Source organism: Pleurodeles waltl, chromosome 9 (assembly GCF_031143425.1).
Source record: "Pleurodeles waltl isolate 20211129_DDA chromosome 9, aPleWal1.hap1.20221129, whole genome shotgun sequence".
Taxonomy (NCBI): Eukaryota; Metazoa; Chordata; class Amphibia; order Caudata; family Salamandridae; genus Pleurodeles; species Pleurodeles waltl.
The window spans coordinates 402,617,072-402,636,196 of record NC_090448.1 but is presented as its reverse complement, the minus strand read 5'-3'; the positions used below and the strand labels follow the sequence as shown (position 1 = coordinate 402,636,196).

General features: G+C 46.2%; 1 long non-coding RNA gene across 1 annotated transcript; it reads left to right on the top strand.

The window, feature by feature from the left end:
• The first annotated feature begins 14,668 nt into the window (after window positions 1-14,668).
• Window positions 14,669-18,616, top strand: LOC138258632 (uncharacterized). The gene is made up of 3 exons (XR_011198467.1): window positions 14,669-14,822; window positions 17,141-17,520; window positions 18,245-18,616. It is a non-coding gene; the product is annotated as an uncharacterized lncRNA (long non-coding RNA).
• The last annotated feature ends 509 nt before the right edge of the window (window positions 18,617-19,125 follow it).

The window sequence follows — 19,125 nt, the reverse complement described above, 5'->3', positions numbered from 1 at the left end:
CTGCCCCTCTGTACGTTGTACCTATGTGTAATAAATGTGCAATGGCCACATAGGCTATTTAACTGGTAATGCAGTCCTCAAGTAACCAGGCTTTGGATGTTCCTCTTGGATGCACATGATGAGACGATTACACACCATTATTAATTCTGATCACTAATGACGGAGCATGTTTGCCACCACATGATAGTTAGGGCCACTGCATGTGTGCAGATATGTGTGTAACTGTCACAGGAGACCCATGCTATGTACATGTTGGCCGTGATATATCAGATGCAGTATCATCATGCCTGAATGGCTGTCATTTCCTTATTCAGCTTACACATTGTATATGTCTTTGAAATTGTTGGTCAGTGCCCAGATTCTGAGCACATTTCTTCCTCCCATGACTTACAGGTGGACCGGCACCCTACACTGTGGGAGAGGTGGCTACATTTGAGGACCCCGACCACTCCAGTAAGTGTTGATATGTCTGTTATGTGTGGTGTTTGCTGGTGATGTATGATGGACTCCTGTGTGTTGAACACATAGCAAGGTGTGATGCGCTGGCCAATCATTTGTCTTGTTCCATGAGTGGGATTTCAGTTTCTCAAATTTTTTGAGTTGGCCAATGCTTATCCGATTGTATTATCTAGGGATTGTAGGTCATTCCTGTAGGCCCCACAATGAGTACTGGGGTGAGTCATTTGGATAACACTTGTACCAACAAGAGTCGCACTGGAACTCAGCTCAGATTTAGTCAGCCTGTCAGACCCACCTTCTCCCAGATTGGTACTGCAAATCTCTTTCCAACAGACTTCTGCTTCCCTATTTACCAAAATACTTATTAAACTGTATGTAGAACTTCCTAGCAGCATGTACTTCCACATGTAGTGCTACAGGTATGTGGAACTTGAGTACAATGGCCTAGGTGTGCATGCTAATCATGATCATGGGTGTTCTTGCAACTCTGTGTCTGGTGTAAGTCATGCCTTACTGGTAGTAAATGATGTGTACCAAGCTCTGCATTTCCTGACATGTGTAGCGCTATGATTGGTCAAGGGTTTGCAGACTCCTAATTGTTGATAGACCTTACCTGTGGTGTGTGTAGAGCCAAACACGTGTGGAGTTTTCTATACACTCCTGGGTGTCCATGTTGTTTGGAATTGTTTGTTGTTTCTCAACCCCCCCCCCCCCCCCCCCAAACACAGGCATGGGTTTGTGAATAGGGTACCTAGGACTGATGCTACCAGTATGTTACACATACATGTGAATAAGTGACTGTTTGGTCGGAACCTAGTATACACACTCAGGTATGGCACATGAGTACTATACTAGCAAGTCCAGTTACAACTTACAGACCATGTGGCTTTAGTTTTTCATTCCGTACACATCTGTACATCTGTAGCCCAGGCATTGGCGGAGGATGTGCAGCATGATTGTTAGCTGATAACTGGCAATACTCAGATGGCAAGTCAATGCCAGTTGTTACCCATCTCCTAGGTTTAGGATGTGCTATGTGTGATGTGACCTTTGTATGCTGGCCTGCCATGTACTTCCTCAGGGACATTCAATGATCTGTATGGTGATATGAGCTGTCACAAGTACAGTACATGTATTGTCTGATTTACTTCTTGTGCCATTTCAGACAATGCAGTTCCTAATGTAAATTATTTGCCATTGTCTTCACAGCTGCAAACATGACTCCCATCCAGGTCCGTGAGTTCCAGCGGCGGGCCATGAGATATCAACATATCCTGCTGGTAGAGTTGTGGTTCAGGAGGATGGCCCGTAGATACCGCCATGAACGGGCCTCCGGAGCATGGAAGGCTTTCCCACACGGTGGCCCTACTTTGCCCACCACAGCCACCACCAGCACAACCACCAGTTCCACCCAGGTGGCACCACCCACAGCTGGGACTGTTGTCCCAGCGTCTGCTGTTGTTCCAGGCCCCAGCAGTGCAACACCTTCAGGGCAGCCCACAGGCCTTGGCTCTACACACCCACAAACCTCTTCCGCCGGTACCCAGACTGCCCCAGTTCCAACAGTTGACCCTGCAGCTTTCCAGGTAATGGAACGTAAGATGGACCGTGTGTTGCACAAAATCAGTAATCTGAGCCGGGATGTTCACCATATGAACAGGCGTGTGAGGTCCATAAAGCGGACCCTCCGGAGGGCCAACCTCTAGACTTTGATGACGATGGACATGATTCCCTCCCCTCCCTCCTCTTTCCTTGTTCTCATACTTAGTGGGCTTAGGAGGCTTAGTGTTAGGTTAGTATAGGCTGTTAGTTTAGTTAGTGTTAGTGGGTGGGGGGTCCTGATTCTTTCTATTTTTACTTATTAAGTGTGTGGGTATGGCTATGTTGGGGTTCTGTGTGTTTAATAAAAATAAAAATAAAAAGTAAAAAAAATATATATATATATATCAAAAAATACAAAAAATATATATATTTGTTTAGGATAGTATAGTATGTGTTTAGGTTAGTATCTGTTGTCCTCCATGTGTCCAGTCTCATAAGGGGGGTGGGGGGTTGATGTTTAGAACGTTTTGTTACATGTGATAAGTAAGTTTAGGTTAGGTTAGTTATGGACAGTTGTGGGTAATGATTAGTCAGGGTAGATTAGGGTAGGTAAGACTTTTCCCTCAGTTTCCTCTTCTGTGATTACCATTTAATAAATATATAGTGAATCCTTTACAGCAGTGGTTCCCAACCTGTGGTCCGGGGACCCCTGGGGGTCCACGAAGCCTTCTCAGGGGGTCCGCGACTGCTTAGAAAATTAAAAAATATTAACAAATATTGACAAATTAGGTCCCCAGCTTCCAGTAATGACTCAGGCGGGGGTCCCCGTATTCCAGTGATGATTCAGTGGGGGTCCCTGGGTTCCATTAATGTTAAAATGGGGGTCCACATAAATCAAAAGGTTGGGAACCACTGCTTTACAGTATGTGTTAAATGCTTGTTGATCATGGCCTTGGCATTAGTGAACATGAAATTTGAACTATTACATTTATGTCCTATGCTACGAACAAATCCCAACTGAGCTGTAAGATTGGCAGCTACCCCAGCGCTACCTTGCAAAGATTCCACCATTCGTTGCAACCACCAATCACAGTTAATATGGATCCCAACGTGTTTTTGTCGATAAGTATGTTTTGTAAGTCACAAACAGTGCTTCCAGACTTGGTATTGGGGGAACAGTTTTAGGTCTGACTGCAGTGTGATGTTCAAGGACACCCTTATAAGATGAGTTCTCGTAAGCACTCTTGTAGTATCGTCTTCATGACTCACATAGATCATTTGTGACACTGCTCAGCATGATTACCTATTAGGATGTAAACTCAGACACCTTCATTCATGCAGTTTTTGTAGTGTTTGCTTAGATTTGTGGGCACTTTTATATGTGTTAGTATTGCATGGTGACAACATTTTGCTGCCACTATTTGATGACTTAGATATCCCTTGAGGAAGCATTATTCTGTCCAACACAGCATGATGGTGTATGGTTTCTCACGTCATCAGATATTACCCTCAGGAAGGGCAGAGTATGATGCAATCCTGGCCACTGTGCAGATTTATCTGACTACATAATTGCAGGACAGTTGTATTGACAAGCTACGTTATTTGACAGGAGGCACATTTCAGTTTTCTACTGCACAGTTGATGTGTCACATTACACAGAGTCAGATGTGTTGTGTAAGTGCTATTTATTGAAAAGTGCTAGTGCTATATGTACGTTGTCCTTGTTTGTGAGTCCATTATAGTGACATCTTCCATTGTGATCCTACACAAGGGGTAAAGGAAAATGCTTTTGACATGCTGGGGTGATGTTTCAGACAGTGCAGAGGGACAGGATTTGCCAATGAGTAGAAGAGAGACAATCACTGGGCAGGCTGACAAGATATACAGTGGTAAGCAGAACAGTCATTGAGTAGAGTTATTGTAAGACTGGCATGTTACAAAACGCAGGACCTTGGTAATAGTTGGCCATGTGGCAGGGACTAGTGCTTCCGGGTACTTTTCCGTGTGAATGTGATCTGTTCCATGTCTTCTTCTTCTGATGTGTGTGTTGCCTCCTCTGTCCTTGGTGGTGGGGGTTGTGAAGGGGCAACACACACCTCAGTGTTAGAAGATGTGGAGTCAGACATCCCGGTCGCTGCTACCTGTGAAGGTCTTAAGGGCAGTACTGCTGATTCTTAAGAATAGCAGCCACATCACGATGGTAGGCAGCCAGGTCGGCCCTGAGGGAGTCATAATTGCATTCATGCATGCAGTGGAAGGTTTGGGGTGCAAGGTGTTGTGGCAACTCCCTTACTGCAGTGGTGAATTCCTTGACAGTTTCTTGTAGTCCTTGCAGGTTGGATGTTAGGGCTTGCTTGGCTGCTGCCTGATCTGCAGATGACATCATGCATGAACGCACCCCCTCTAGGCTGGCTGCCATGGTTTGCATCCCCACCCTCACCTCATTGGCCAGCTCCCGCTGTACCCCAACTACAGTTCTCTTAAAGCTGGTGCTTGTGTCGTCTGAGTCCTCAGCTGTATTGGAGCTGGCAGGTCTTACAATTGGGGTGGTGGGTGGGACCTCTGTGATGGCTGCTTGTTCTGTGCTCCTCCTTGTGACTGAAGGTGGGGTCTGGAGGGTTCCAAGGACATCTTGGATGGTCTGCTTGGGAATGTTTGTCAGCTCGTCATCCATGTCATCAGGATATTCTGGGATAGGCATATCCGCAGGAGATCCATTGTCCTCTGCAATGAAATGGGGTACAATTAGTGTGTCTGTGTTGTGGCATTAGGGATGTGACATGCCTGCCTTGTGATGGATTCACATTGTGATCTTGTTTCGTGTTTATTGCTACAGTCTTTCAGATGGGCATTCTCCCAGGCATATGGCCTACCTGCATGTCACATGTATTGTGGTAAGTTATTAGACTTGTCGGCATCATCTCCTCTAGGTGTTTCTTCTGGCCAAATAGGGATTTGCCACCTTCTTGTCCTACTCAACCCTCCATCTACATCCATTCTCATGGTGAGGCCTTTCACTGGCTGTGGGTGCTCTGATGGCACTGGCAGCACACTTGACAATCAGGACCTGCCCCAGTCTCTGATCTTTCACATCCACTTATATGTATTTGACATGTAGCATATCCTATGCATAGCATTGTTATGGCACAATATGGATGTTGGCATTGGTAATGTGTACAGCTGATGTTGGGAATGTGTGGTACATTGGATTGCCCTGATAGTCGTAGCAGTGTCCTATTTCCTCCTCTGACTGTGCAGGTGTATTTCAGTGACCAGTTACATGTGTCCTCCCCCTCAATGCTGTTGTCTGAGCAGAATGACATTTGGGATGTTACACTGTGACCCAGCCCAGGATGGACCCTGACATATGCAGCATGGGTGTGTCCTTAGTGTTGTGTAGCTCCTACTGTTGATGACATTGGCTGATGTTTGCAACAACTATGGGCATTGACATTTGACAGGACTGGGGCCTTTGTCTTGTTTCAGGGGATTATTGGAGTTGTCATCCTCAAGCCACTAATTTAGGTGTGTATGATCCATGGGGAAGTTACTGCCATTGGCTACTTGAGCTGCACACACAGCGGAGGTGGTAGTGACAACTGTTGTCACTTTTACATTCCAGTTGTCGGTATGGCTAGAGGTTGTTAATTGGGCCCTAGTTAATGTAGGGGGTATAGTGGCTGACGTGTGCCAGGATGTCAGTTTGACGTTTTGCCCTTCCCTTCTGGCGTGGCTTTACTTTTGCTCCATCGTTGGCATGGCAGCATGCCCCCATGGGAATGTTGTTGGTGTAGTGTAATGGTGTGCCCCAGCTTCTGTCTGTGCAGGCCATGCCCCCATGCCATACCCCTTTACCCATGCCACTCCATGTATATGATGACTTCCATGCATTTTGTTGTCAGTATCCCCCCCGCTTACGGTTAACATTAGTGCATTTTCATTCACCATGCGACTTACCCTGCATGTGCATTGTCTCCTGGTAGTCTGCACTGTCCTGTCCTTGAATCCCTGTGACGATCTCTTCAGGGATGACGGCTGCGACCATCTCCTCCATGTGGTCCAGGGCCTCCTGGTGAGCTGGGCTCCCACCTCCAGTCTGCAGTGCTGCCTTCCTGTTCCTGGCCATCTTTTCCTTGGTCCTGCGCTTGCAGTCATGCCAGCGTTCCTTGCACTCGATGACTGTTCTGCGTACTTCTGCCACACTGTTGATCTTGTCGACAATTTGTTGCCATATAGCCTCTCTCCTACTGATTGGCAACTTTGAGGTGACAAACAGTTGGTGCTGGTGTTCCGTCACCTCTTTAACCAGAATTTCCTGTTCCTCTGCACTGAAGCAACACTTTCTTTTCTTCTTAGAAGTGTCCTGGTTCTTGTGTGGGTCCTCCTGGCTGGTTCCTGGTCTGTTTTCATCTTTCTGGGGTTTGTAGGGGCATCTGGGATCCATTTTGGCTCTCCTCTGCTGAAATGGCTGTGTTCACGAGGAATTTTTATGCTATTGCGTCAAAAAACTCTGCATATCCGGTTTGCGGGGTCGTAAATAGACCCACAGTCATTTCCGCCGCGTTAACGTCGTTTTGCTTTACGACTTGACGCTGCGGTATGCGTAAAAAAAAATGACTCACACCTGTGGTTTGCGACGCCGTGCGTCAAAGTATAAATTTGACGCCTGCACGGCGCACCAAAATGGCATTAACCGGCGGTATTATTTTTGACGCAAAACTGCGCCGGCGCAGTTTTGCGTCAAAAAGTATAAATATGGCCCTAAGTGTTGCCTGAAATGTCAAGCTTCAGACGCTGACTTCAAACATATGGTTTGGGACTGCCCCATAATTCAAATCTTTTGGGAGTCAGTCTTAAAACATCTTGGGGAGAAGATCAGAAGGACACCACCACGTACACTAGAGATGTGCCTATTGGGGAGCTTCCCAAGACCTGTAAAGCGCAAGGTTTCTATGAGGTTCATAGATCTAGCCCTTGCTTTAGCCAAAAGCAAGATAGCAATGGCTTGGAAGTCCCAGACAGAGATTATAGTCGAGGCCTGGGCAAATGACGTCTCCACATGGGCTGGGGCAGAGGAACGAGTCCTCCGTCGGGAGGATGTGAGGGGCCTCAGGAAGTAGCCAATGGCTGAGCTGTGACTGGAAGTACTGAATAGTTGGGACACCCTGCCAGAGCTACAGGAAGATAGTGAATCCAACACAACAGATGATGGAAGTGCAAGTGATGGGCGCAATTCAGTAGAGACCTGAATTGGGAACCATACAAACCAAACTAAGGGCAGGGACAGGGAGCAACCTGGTGAAGCCTTGAACATGTACGCAACCCTTCTTCTTCCTACATGCGTGCAAATATCATGCTGAGAGGAGACAGGAATGAGCCACCACCGAAACCCCGCCCAAATACTCTCACAATACCAATAACTACTGCCTTGTAAAAAGTCGCAGATCAAGTGATTCCTTCCTGGCCATATCACTTTACTATGTATCTTATCCACAGAGATGTTTAGTTCAGTTCGTAGTTCAAGTGTAAGTAAGAAAAACATATGCGATTGAAGTCCTCTCCCCACAATAAGCACTCACACATATGAACCGATGGGCAAGACACACCCAAATCGTCACAGACATGCTCTGCAGAGGACAATCAGAAACCCGCACAAGTCCTAACCCGTTCTGGTAGCTATACTAAGCCCTCACTGGCACGGTGCCTACCCATTTAATATCCCATTCAGTTGCATACCAAAGGAGACAAGCTTTAAGGGGAGACATTTAACTGGGGTGCTGTCACAGCAGAATATTGTATCGGAATATTGTCACCTGTCCAATGCATGCTACATGAGATGCAAGAAACGTAGTCATGAAGGCTTGAGACTGTAACACTATATGAAAAAAATGACAATAAAACATCTTTAAAAAAACAAAGGTATAAACTCCATAAATGACGGAGTCATGAGCAAACCCTATCCCATTCTCAATTTTGCAACTGAAATTCGACCTACACAATATAGACTTTTACACATTTCTGAGGGTGACATGTGTACTAGGTAAACTGAAGTCTCCACATCCTCCGAATATCCCAGGACTACTGGGTAACTTTAAAAGAAATGGTCCCACCGCCTCACACATACAAGTTTCTAGACACATCCAATGGGTATGCTCCGAGATTATCCGAAAATGGGAATCCCATATACAATCCACAAGACCTGCGGAATTCACAGACACAATGTGGCAAGATAATTGTCATTCTTCCTTTTCTGCAAAAATCACCCAAGCGAGGGCACAATTGAGGTTCTGGTCCATTCATAAAACATATTGAACTCCCACCAGATTACAAAAACTTCGTTAAAGAGATTTGGATACATGTTGGCGGGTCGGGACACGGGATCTTCAGCATGTGTTTCCTAACTACATGATGGCACACCCTCTGTGGTCGAAGATACAAGTACTAATACAAGAGATTTCAGGGGTAAAAATTGAAATTGATTTTTCAACGGCTGCCTTAGGCATACACACTAATGCCCGTTCCTCAGAACTCAAAGAACATTCCTCGCCATTGGTGGACCTCCTCCTCTTCTTGAGTACCAAGACATTACTCTCAGACTGGAAAGCAATATCCCCCGAGCTCCTTAGGCAAATGTTGGAACTTGCTGTGCTCTGCGAGAGGTGCTGACAACATTCTCCCGTTCAAAAGAGGGTCCCTGAAAGTCCCTGAATAAAGATGCTACTTAGGCAGCAGAAGCTAGGGAGTAAACAGTAAAAACTACAAAATGGCTGCCTAAAGGCTCAAGGGAAGATAAAACAACACTCACTGGAGCATAAAGATGCCAAATAAGCAAATGTGTATGGACAAATATGTAGTACCTATACAAATATACTTGTGCTTTTCACCTTGCAAAATATGATACAGTAAGAAAACAAAAAATAATTTGCTATGATATGACAAAAATAATGTAACCGCATATCTGGGTCACAGATATTATTAAAACCTTCATTCACAACAGCAATATCACTCAACCCACAAACTATCTTACCAGGCAGGGGGGGGGGGACAAAAAAAAAATTCTAAACTTGCCTACCTCGCCAATCTTCGCTCATTCTGGCTCAAGTACTTGCAGGTACAGGCTCCAAGGCTGCCCTGCGGCCAATCCTAATGCTGTTTCATGTTGCTGGCAGCATGAAAGCAACCTTAGGATTGGAAGGAGCGCCCTGGCTGGGCATTCTGAGGCAGAGGTTCTCTCCAACCTGGCAACACAGTGCCGGGTTGGAGAGAGCCCTTTGCGCATGTGTGTTTGCCCGGCCAGAGACGTCCGGCCAAACATACACGCGCATTGAGGGAGAGTGCTGTGCACTCCCCCTCCACCCCTGTCTTCACCCTTGGCCCCCTCTTTTACAATAAAACAATAAAAAAACATAGTTTATTATGGTTTTATTGTAAAAGGTATGCAGCTGCCGGCGGGGGGGAAGAAGTTGTCACTCCTCCGCCATAGCAGAGGAGCCGTCCCAGGTTACACTGAAGAATACAACAAATGCACTTCCCCTCTATCCCTGTCATCGCCTGTGCCCCCCCTCTTTTACAATAAAACCATAATAAACACAGTTTATTATGGTTTTATTGTAAAAAGTTTGCAGCTGCTGCTGCTGGGGGGGGTGTCCCCAGTCACACTGAAGAAAACAAAAAATGATGGATGGATTGCTTGAATTAATTTCAGCCACTGATAATTACTCTGGGCCACAATGCAGGCCATCATTTTTTACCCAACATGCTATCCTAGACCAGAACCAGCCATATGCATATCAGCTTTTCCTGCTTCAATAGCAACAGTCCAACCCAAACTTCCAGGACAAGTCCCCTGTGTACGGTTATTGAGAGAGCACTGCGAAGGCCCACTGTGTATGCCCTACCTCCGCATTCTGGATTGGGGAACGAGATTATAGGGGTTTAGCCACAGGGCTTGGTGAAAGGGGAATGTGGAGGCACAGCCATAAGAGCCGACCTCCCAGTAAGAGTTAGTAATGTGAAGGCTCAGTTTCAGCAGTGGGAAAGGTCAAGAGGGGAGTTCTGTGATCCAGTGGGATCCAGAGTATGGTGTAGATCTCGGTGTCAGCACTGACTTAGGGCGGTATGAGGAGTAACAAAACTAAATTTATCTCTGTGTGGGGTGTGACCAATAGAGGAATATGGAGGAAGATCCTTGTCTCCAGTCTGCAGTTGGGGTGGACAGCCCTGCCAAGTGACACGCATCTAGGGTTAATATAATTTGCGCGCGTTTCTCGCATATTTAGTTCCTCTGCATTGCTCGAGGTGCTTATCCAGGATGAGTGGCACTTGGCATAGCTGCACTTTCATCTCAGCACTACTTTTGTGAAGCCAGCTCTAGTGCAACTGATCTTTTAAAGTGTCCCAGGCAGTGTGAGGCAGGCCCAGATAAAGGAGGACTCTGGTTGCCATAGTAAATAACTCTAGGCCCATAAAACTTTCCTACTGAGAAGAGCAGTGAGGTAACCCAAGCTGGGTCAGTGCTCCCAGACTGCAGCATTAATTTAGCCAGGGCATCCCTGATAGCAGTGACTGTAAACCATTAAGGTAATGTACTATTATAATGCAGCTAAGTATTTTCTTTTCATAACACGGATGCTATGTTTCTGTTTTTTTGTTTCATGGCTATGATTCTTCATACAGTGCATAATATAAACTGTGTTACCTCTAGGTATCTGGGTGAGTTTGGGTTGTGGGTGGTTGCACATGACAGAACACGATTGAAAGCTTTGGATTTGAGGCTGAAGGCAGTGCGAGTTTCTCACGGTGCCCGTCAGTGAGACTTACAAGCAATTTAGACTACATGATCACCCAATATTTGGCCTCTTTGCAGAGCACACAAATTGATGGTTTGCCGTTGGTATTTACCATTGAATTTGATAGTGTGCAAAGGGGGTGCATGGTTATTAAAATCTGAAATTTTAACAGTGCCAAAGATAAAGAACATGAATGGTGGGTTTACAGATGAGGAGAGAGAGAGAGCAGAAGGATGTGATAAAGGGAGCAAAATAAGATAGTGCATGTAGAAGAGCAGATTGAAAAGAGGATAAAGAGGAACAAGATGACGTGTGAGATATTCAGGTATAGGATTCCAGAAAGATTGTGGGAGAAAAGGACAGAAGTGGCTAACAGAGAGCAGGAGACTGCATAACATAGTGGTACGAAGGGGAGAACAGGAGTAATTGAGACACTCTGCAAGCCTTCTGAGAACTTTAGTAATGTTTGATTCAAAGCCCAATATTTTCAGAATCAAAACATTTTTACTTCTAATTACTCACAACAAATTCATATGCATTACTTATTTGGTTGATATTGTTAACACGCATTGGCAACATCAATGTATCTGACTTGTATTTGGTGTACGTATATTGTTGTGTGAAGCTTCTGGGTGCAAACACACAAAAAAAAAACTCAGAGGCATTCAAATACTGGTCATCAAGTTGATTTACTCATGAGAAAGTGTCACTCAAAGTTTCACACATTTGGCAGCAGAATGTCACTCATGCACACAATGAAACCATAGACATGTCACTCTTAAGCTGTCCAAAAACTTGGCTGCTATGAGTGGAAGTAAATGTGGAGGGGCAACCTCTATTTGACTTAAGGGGTTGGTAAAAGTGAGATTTAGAGGTTTTTGCCTAGCTTACCATTCATTCTTTGGGTCAAGTACATCAAAGGCACCCTTTTTAAGTTGCAGCTGACCATACAGCACAGCTGTCTGGTTTATGAAAGACATCTTGGGGACTTTCAGAAAGTTGACCTAAGAATGCATTCTGCTTGTTGATTACCATTAGCTTTGTGGTTTGTAACTCACACTTTCTGGGTTTCCATTTGCTGGCTTTATTTGCTTTAGGCCCTGTAGGTTCAATTTGTCCCTCCGCTTGCCTAAACCATGTTTTCTGTATTCTTCCACAGACTAGCTTTCTGTTTACAGGCCTTAAAATGTCATTCTCATCTCGTCACATTTGCTGTGCATTCAAAGATCGAGGTCAAATGTCAGGAGCTGTCTTCCAAGGTGACTTGTTTATTTTTCTTTCTCTGACTTCAAAGTGAGAGGATTTATGTGACAATCTTGCTGTACACTTTGGGTAGAAAAGAGCTTTTTTCTAACACACTACAACATTTAAATGAACTGTGCAAGTATTTCAGAATATATCTGAATTATGAACGCACAAATGAAGCATATTTTTTGTTATTTCTGAAGTGTGTTGGAAACAAATATGATCAAAATGAATCATTAAACTAGGGGATGCAGTTTCCACACATTTTCGTCTGTGCACTGTATAGTTTTATTAGTAAAGCTGAATATCTGTGCAAATGTAATGGTCATTTCAATTGAAAATGTGTTGTCTGTAATGGCAGTGTGCTACCACACCATACATACTCCACTCTATGCCATTCCCCTCTACTTTGCGTCACTCAAACCACTGTACTCTGCTCTGCACCACTCCACTTTACACCCCTGCATGCCACTGCACTCTGTACATCTCCACTATATGCCTCTGCACTCTACGCCACTTCCCGCTACACCTCTCCACTCTCTATACCACTCTACTTTATGCCAATGCACCCTTCGTCACTCTACTCTGCACCACTGCAGTCTTCGCCACTGCACTCTACACTACTCCAGTTTAGGCCACACCAATCTACTCTACACAACTTCACTCTACGCTAAAGTACTCAACGTCATTCTGCAACACTGTACTCTACGTTACTGAACTCTATCCCAATGTAATTTACTCTGTAAAACTCAACTCTATGCCCCTGCACTCTCTGTCAACCCACTGTACTCCACTCTAAGCTACACTGCACCACTGCACTCTACACCACTTTCCTCTACACCATTACACACTATGCCACTCTTCGCTACTGCACTCTACCCTGCACCACTCCACTCTACATAATTTCATTCTACTCCAAAACAATCTACTCTACGCCTCTGCACTCTATGCCACTCTATTTCACTTGGCACCACTCCACTCTATGCCACTGCACTCTATTCCACTGTGCTCTTAACGATTGCACTCTACGCTAATGCACTCTACACAACTGCACTCAGTGTCACTGCTCTCTAGGCCACTCCACTCTACTCTGAATCACTTTACTCTTTATTCTCTACTCCACCCTGCACCACTGCACTCTGATACTCTACAAAACTGCACTCTCCGTCACTGACCTCTATTGTATTGTATTGTAATAGTATTTATATAACGCTTACTACCCCTGACGAGGCGTCGAAGCGCTTTTCGGCGAGTAGCACGCTACTCCGGAACTCAACAAGAATTAGTATCGCGAAATATGAGTACAGTTTTAGTATTATTATGAGTTAATTTGAACCGCGGATATGAGAGTTTGTTAGTTAGATTGACTGGAGTAATGGAGGGGTGGAGGAGGAAAGAAATCCAGAAGTGTTAATTGGGAGTATATCCCTCATTTACTCATCCCAAAGGTTTGGGATGAGTAAAGGGGGATGGAGGAGGGAAGAGTCTTTGGAAGGGTTAGGGAGATCATAGTAGCAGGGTGAGATAAATGCAGGCGAATTTAGTAGGGTTGTTTGGTAGTGAGGTTTGGTGAGTTAGATGTGGAAGCGGAGGGAAGAGCTTAGGCAGAGTTATTTAGTAGATGAAAGTAGTAGAATGGATTTGGGATGAGTCAGAGTGGGAATGGAGGATAGATTGATAGAGACATGACATATGATGATGGGTAGATAAGTGTGATTTCTATGCAACTCTACTCTGCACTACTCCGCTTTATGCCACTGCACTCTATGGCATTATACTCTACTCTGCACCACTCTACACCACTGCACTTTATGCCACTCGACTCTACTCTGCACTCTATACCACTGCACTCTGCTACTCAACTCTACGCCACTGCCTTCTGCATCACTCAGCTCTATGCTACTCCATTCTGCACCACTCTACACCACTGTACTCTATGTCACTGCACTCTACACCACTGCACTGTAAGCCATTCTACTGTACTGTGCGACACTTTACTCTGCGCCACTTTGCTGTGCACCACTCCACTCTGCACCTCTCCACTCTGCGCCTCTCCACTCTGCTTTGTTCCACTCTAATTTATGCTACTGCATTCTACGATGCACATTGTACACTGCTAAATTCAGTGCCACTGCACTGTACGCTACTATACCCTGCAACACTCATCGCCAATGCACTCTACACAAGTTCAGTCTACTCTATGCCACTCCAGTGTATGCTACTCTGCACAACTCCACACTGTGTCATTCCAATACACGACACTCTCTGCCACTCCACTCGATAACACTCGACTCCACTCTTCACCATTCCACTCTACGAAACTCCCTGTCACTCTCCATTATATCTGTAACGTTTAGCCATTTTGAACAGCAGCCACACTGGTGATCAGCATGTCTAACACACATTGGCAAAGTCAATGGCTCTTGCATAGGCAAGGCCTATTGGTTTTGCCAATGCTTGTTGTGAATTATCACTCTGCTTTTAGGAATGATATTCTGCTATTTGACAACATTCTGCAATTTCGTGTGCCATTTTCTCAGGTCTAGACTGGTAAAACAAAAGCAGCCCTGAAAATAATTCTCAAACCAGCCCTGCTCCCTCTGCTCCTCGCTCTCTCTCTCTTTCAACCTTATTCTCTCCTTTGTCTTCTCTCTCTTGACGTCCGCTGTACCTGCTGGATTTAACCTGTAGCTGGGGAAAGTGACAGACACCAGCAGTGGCCCTGGGCTTTCAGAACCGGCCTGCAGTGCCTCCAGACCGCCAGGGAAATGCCCAGTGGGATACAAGGTCAGACCAGCTCTGCCTTTTGTGCTGTCTCGCGCAACAGTAGTGAGAAGGGCGTGAACTGGTGCCATGTTCTAAGTAGCTTTTAATGAAATGCAGGTAGTAGTTCCAAACCCTAGAGGTGTGAGGATGTTTCCACTGGAGGTGATTGAAAACGCTGTCGTTAGCTAAAATGTCTTTTAGCATTCTTTGCCGATTTAAACAATGTGTATCTTCAGAAACAAACATTTTGTATAGCGCCAAGGACCCCTGAGGAGGGACGTTGTTTCGCTTTGCAAAACACGCCATGGTTCCGTAGCGAACCCTGCCCCAACCCCGAGTAAATTACCAAGTGTCAATGCGGCGGGCCTGAAGGCCCCGATATTGTAATAATCTGGCCCTTCTGGGCCCTGTGAACGGCCCTGCCCTTCCCCACAGAGTGCTGTGGAAGCTGCAGCCTCTCCCTCCCTCACCCCGCTCAGTCCTGCTGCTGCAAGTCGCCCGCCCCCCTCCCGCAGTCCCGAGCAGGCAGACTCCAGCAGTCTCTTCTTCCCCTTCCTCCTCAGAGACGGCAACTGCGTGTCACCAGCCAGGGCCAGGCCCAGGCCCGAGCAGTAGGCGCTTTCACCCCTCCCCCCGCCAGGGCCATCTGTAGGTAATCTCAGCGGCCACGAAAAGGTCCATGAAGGCTCAGAGACTGTGACTGGCCTCTTTACGTCTTTCAAGGGAGACAGCTGACAAGGCTAACAGATTCTGTCACCCTTTTACATTCAGGGACACCGCTTAAATCACCGTCACCCTCAGGGCCCCTCGTATTTTTGCATAAAAGGGCCCCTTTGACATACAGCGACAGGGATTAACCCCTCCCCCCTTAAAATCTCTCCCTCTAAACAGGTATTCAGATTAATCCTTTTATCTGATTAATGCCAGTAGGCCTAGCTCCTTAGCCCCGTACAACAAATAGGTTACAGTTTACCATAGCCTGACAGAAGTGTGATGTCCCGCCCACAGTCACACAGTAAGTCAGGATAGAAGCTGTGAATCACCCATGAACAAGTGTTTCTCTTTGACATGTCAATGAAACTGAGCTTCAAAAGGCTCTTCCCCAAACGCAAATACCTCTACAAAGGGCTTACTTAGTAAAAGAATGAGCGTCGGTGCACGAAGCTCAGTTCAGAAGCCAGTGGCTGGTGCAATTAGTGAGGATCAAGGGCCACATGCACAAAAGTTTTGTGAGTCGCAAATCGGTCGCAGCGCTATTTGCGACCTCACAAAAAGCAAAATGGTATGTTCCAATGCCATTTCGGAGTCCCAAATAGCAATGTGACCAATTACCGACTTGCAAAAATTTCGACTTGAAATTTCGACTTGCAATTAAGAAATCGCAAATTGCGAGTCGCAAACCGAATGTACAAGGCAGTCGCAAATTGCGAGTAGTTGCAAAAAGCCCGTTTTGCACACCCACATTAGCACTGATTCCAAACAGGTGGTAACCAGAACCAAAGTTGAGAAAAAGTCCCATAAGGCATCAGGGTTTCTCAAAATGGCTGCACTATACGTGATTGCATGGAGGAGGAGAGTCCAGGCTGCGTCCAGGCTGCCCAGCAGAGGAGGTGGAGGCAGAGACAGGAGGGGATATACCTAACCAGGCAGACCCTATTTCAACAAACTGAGGACGAGATTTATGATAAATACAGACTGAGCAGCGCAGTTATTTTAGAGATTATTGAACTGCTTAAACCACAGCTAGAACTCCAGACAATGCACAGCTGCTCTATCCCCACACACATGTACAAGTGCTCTGCTCACTGCACCTCTTGGCCTCGGGTAGCTACCAGGGGGTGATTGCTGTTGATGGTGGGGTGTCCCAAAGTGCCCTGTCACGATTCTTTAGACGGTTCTTAGATGTCATACTCGCACACATGTCCACATACATATGTATACCTTCCCACAAATGAGGTGGAATTTAACAGCACCAAGTTGGACTTCTACAGAATTGCCAACTTCCCCCATGTAATACGGTGTGTGGACGGGACACATATACCAATTTGCCCACCAGCTAATCTGGAATATGTGTTCCGTAATAGGAAATGTACCCACTCACTAAACATCCAGGTGGTATGTGATGCCCATAATGTCATTACTGACATAGAGGCTAAATTTCCAGGGAGTACACATGATGCATACATATTTAGGCACAGTGGGATACACCGACGCCTAGAACGTGGGGAGTTTGGCGAGGGATATTTATTAGGTACTGTGTAGTACACTCTGATGTCATAAATACATGTCACTGCATAACCATGTGAAGCCATGCTCATATCTGCTCTTTTGTCACACAGTTGACAGTGCATATGCTCTGAGGCCATGGATACTCACCCCATACCTAACACCTGCCAATCAGAATGAGGCGCCACAACATAGGACATCGGTGAGCCAGAACTATCATTGAGAGGACCTTTGGCTTGTTGAAGTCACGTTTCCGATACCTGCACAAAAGTGGAGGGACACTCCAGTATGCCCCAGAGACTGCATGCAAGATCGTGGCAACATGTGCCATCCTCCACAAGATCGCCACCAGATGTGGGCTACATGTCACCCTTGACGACACAGATTCGGAGGATGAGGTGCAAGAGCTACCACACCGATAGCCTGGGGATGGTAGCATCTCATTGGAGGACTGACAGAGACGGGACCACATTGCAACTCACTACTTTGGCAGGTACGTGGCAACCGTGACAACACTCACAAATGTAAGACACACGTAGCCAGGTTGTGCAGTACAAAAAATAATCCCTTTAATGTCAGGAGTGTAATAATGAACTGTTGATGTCTGAACAGCAAGAAAAAAGTAAAATGTAATGTCTGACGCATTTACATCATGTGCCTCAGGCAAATCCAAGATTAGCAAAATCACACCCTCCTGTGACTATGGCCACCATGGCCCGATCCTGGTTGGTCCACTGATCCTTGGCGGGTACTGCTACTCCACAGGATGCGTGCATCTGAGGCAGAAACGCTGCTCATGCTGGAGATGTCCTCACTATCCTGAGGGGTATCGCCAATGCCCCTTGCTGCCTGGTTGGTCTCTATTAAGTCCACTGCATGACTGATGCGCCCTAGTCCCCTTGCTACATCACCGGCAAAATGCCCAAGTTCCACCTGTAGCTTTATAGTGCGCCTTGACAGGCAGGTAGTAGTGGTTGCAAAGCGGCCAATCGACTGACTCAGCCGGTCCAAACGGGCACAAGTGTTGCACTCTCTCCGCCTTGCATGGGCCCTATCTGCCACCATTTCCTTGACCGGTCACTGATGGAGGTGGTGAAGTTTGCCATGTTGTTGTTCATAGTAGTGAATTGTGTCTCAACATTGGAAAAACCCTGTGAGAGGGTCTGTTGCAGTCTGTGCAGATTCCTGTTCATGACTCACATATGTTTATTTTGCAGGCGGTGACTGCTCAGTAAGGATGCCTCCAATCCTAGAAATTGTTCACCTGTGAAATCCTCCTCACCTGCTGACTGTGTTTGACGTTGCCGTCTCTGCCCAGACCCAGCTGACCTATGTGGCCGACTCACACTCGTCTGTGGCCCCGGTGTTAGGTTGCCCGTCTCAGTGTCGATATCTGTCTCCTTGGTGGTCTCACGTGCATGGTGGACAAGTGGTGTGGTCATGCACTCCCCTGCTGTCTCGTCTGCTGTGATGGTGGCAGATTCTTCACCGTGCACATTAGGGTAATTTGTGGGTACTTGTGGGAGACCTGTGGGACACAGGGGATACACTGTCAGTGCCTCTCATATGTGTGGTGTATCACAATAAATATTCAGCAAAATTTGGACTACTGTACTACATTGCCCATAATGCATTGTTCTGTAGGTTGCAATTTAGGCATCGAGCAAATCTGGACGATGCATGCTTTTGTGTACTGTGGTTGTGTGCATGGTGCATCGAGTGGTGTAAATAAGTGATTTTTGCTACTTACTTTTGGATGTTACCGGTGCAGAACTGTCCAGGTCTCCAATTCCTACCACAGCCTCCGGCTCCAGAGTGGTCTCCACCATGCTCTTAATGGCTGTAGGAGGTGGTAGTGTGGATGGTCCTCCTCCAGTTCCATGCACCTCCCTCATCCGCTCTGCCACCCTTTCTTTGGTCCTGGACCTGAGGTCGTACCACCTTTTGCGGACCTCATCAATGGTGCGATGGCTGACTCCAATCGCATTGATTTTACTCAGGATGTCCTGCCAGATCTTCTTCTTTTATGTGTCAGGGACACTCATTGATGCCTTGCCGAACAAGACATCATGGTGCAGGCAGCACTCCTCAGTCAGCA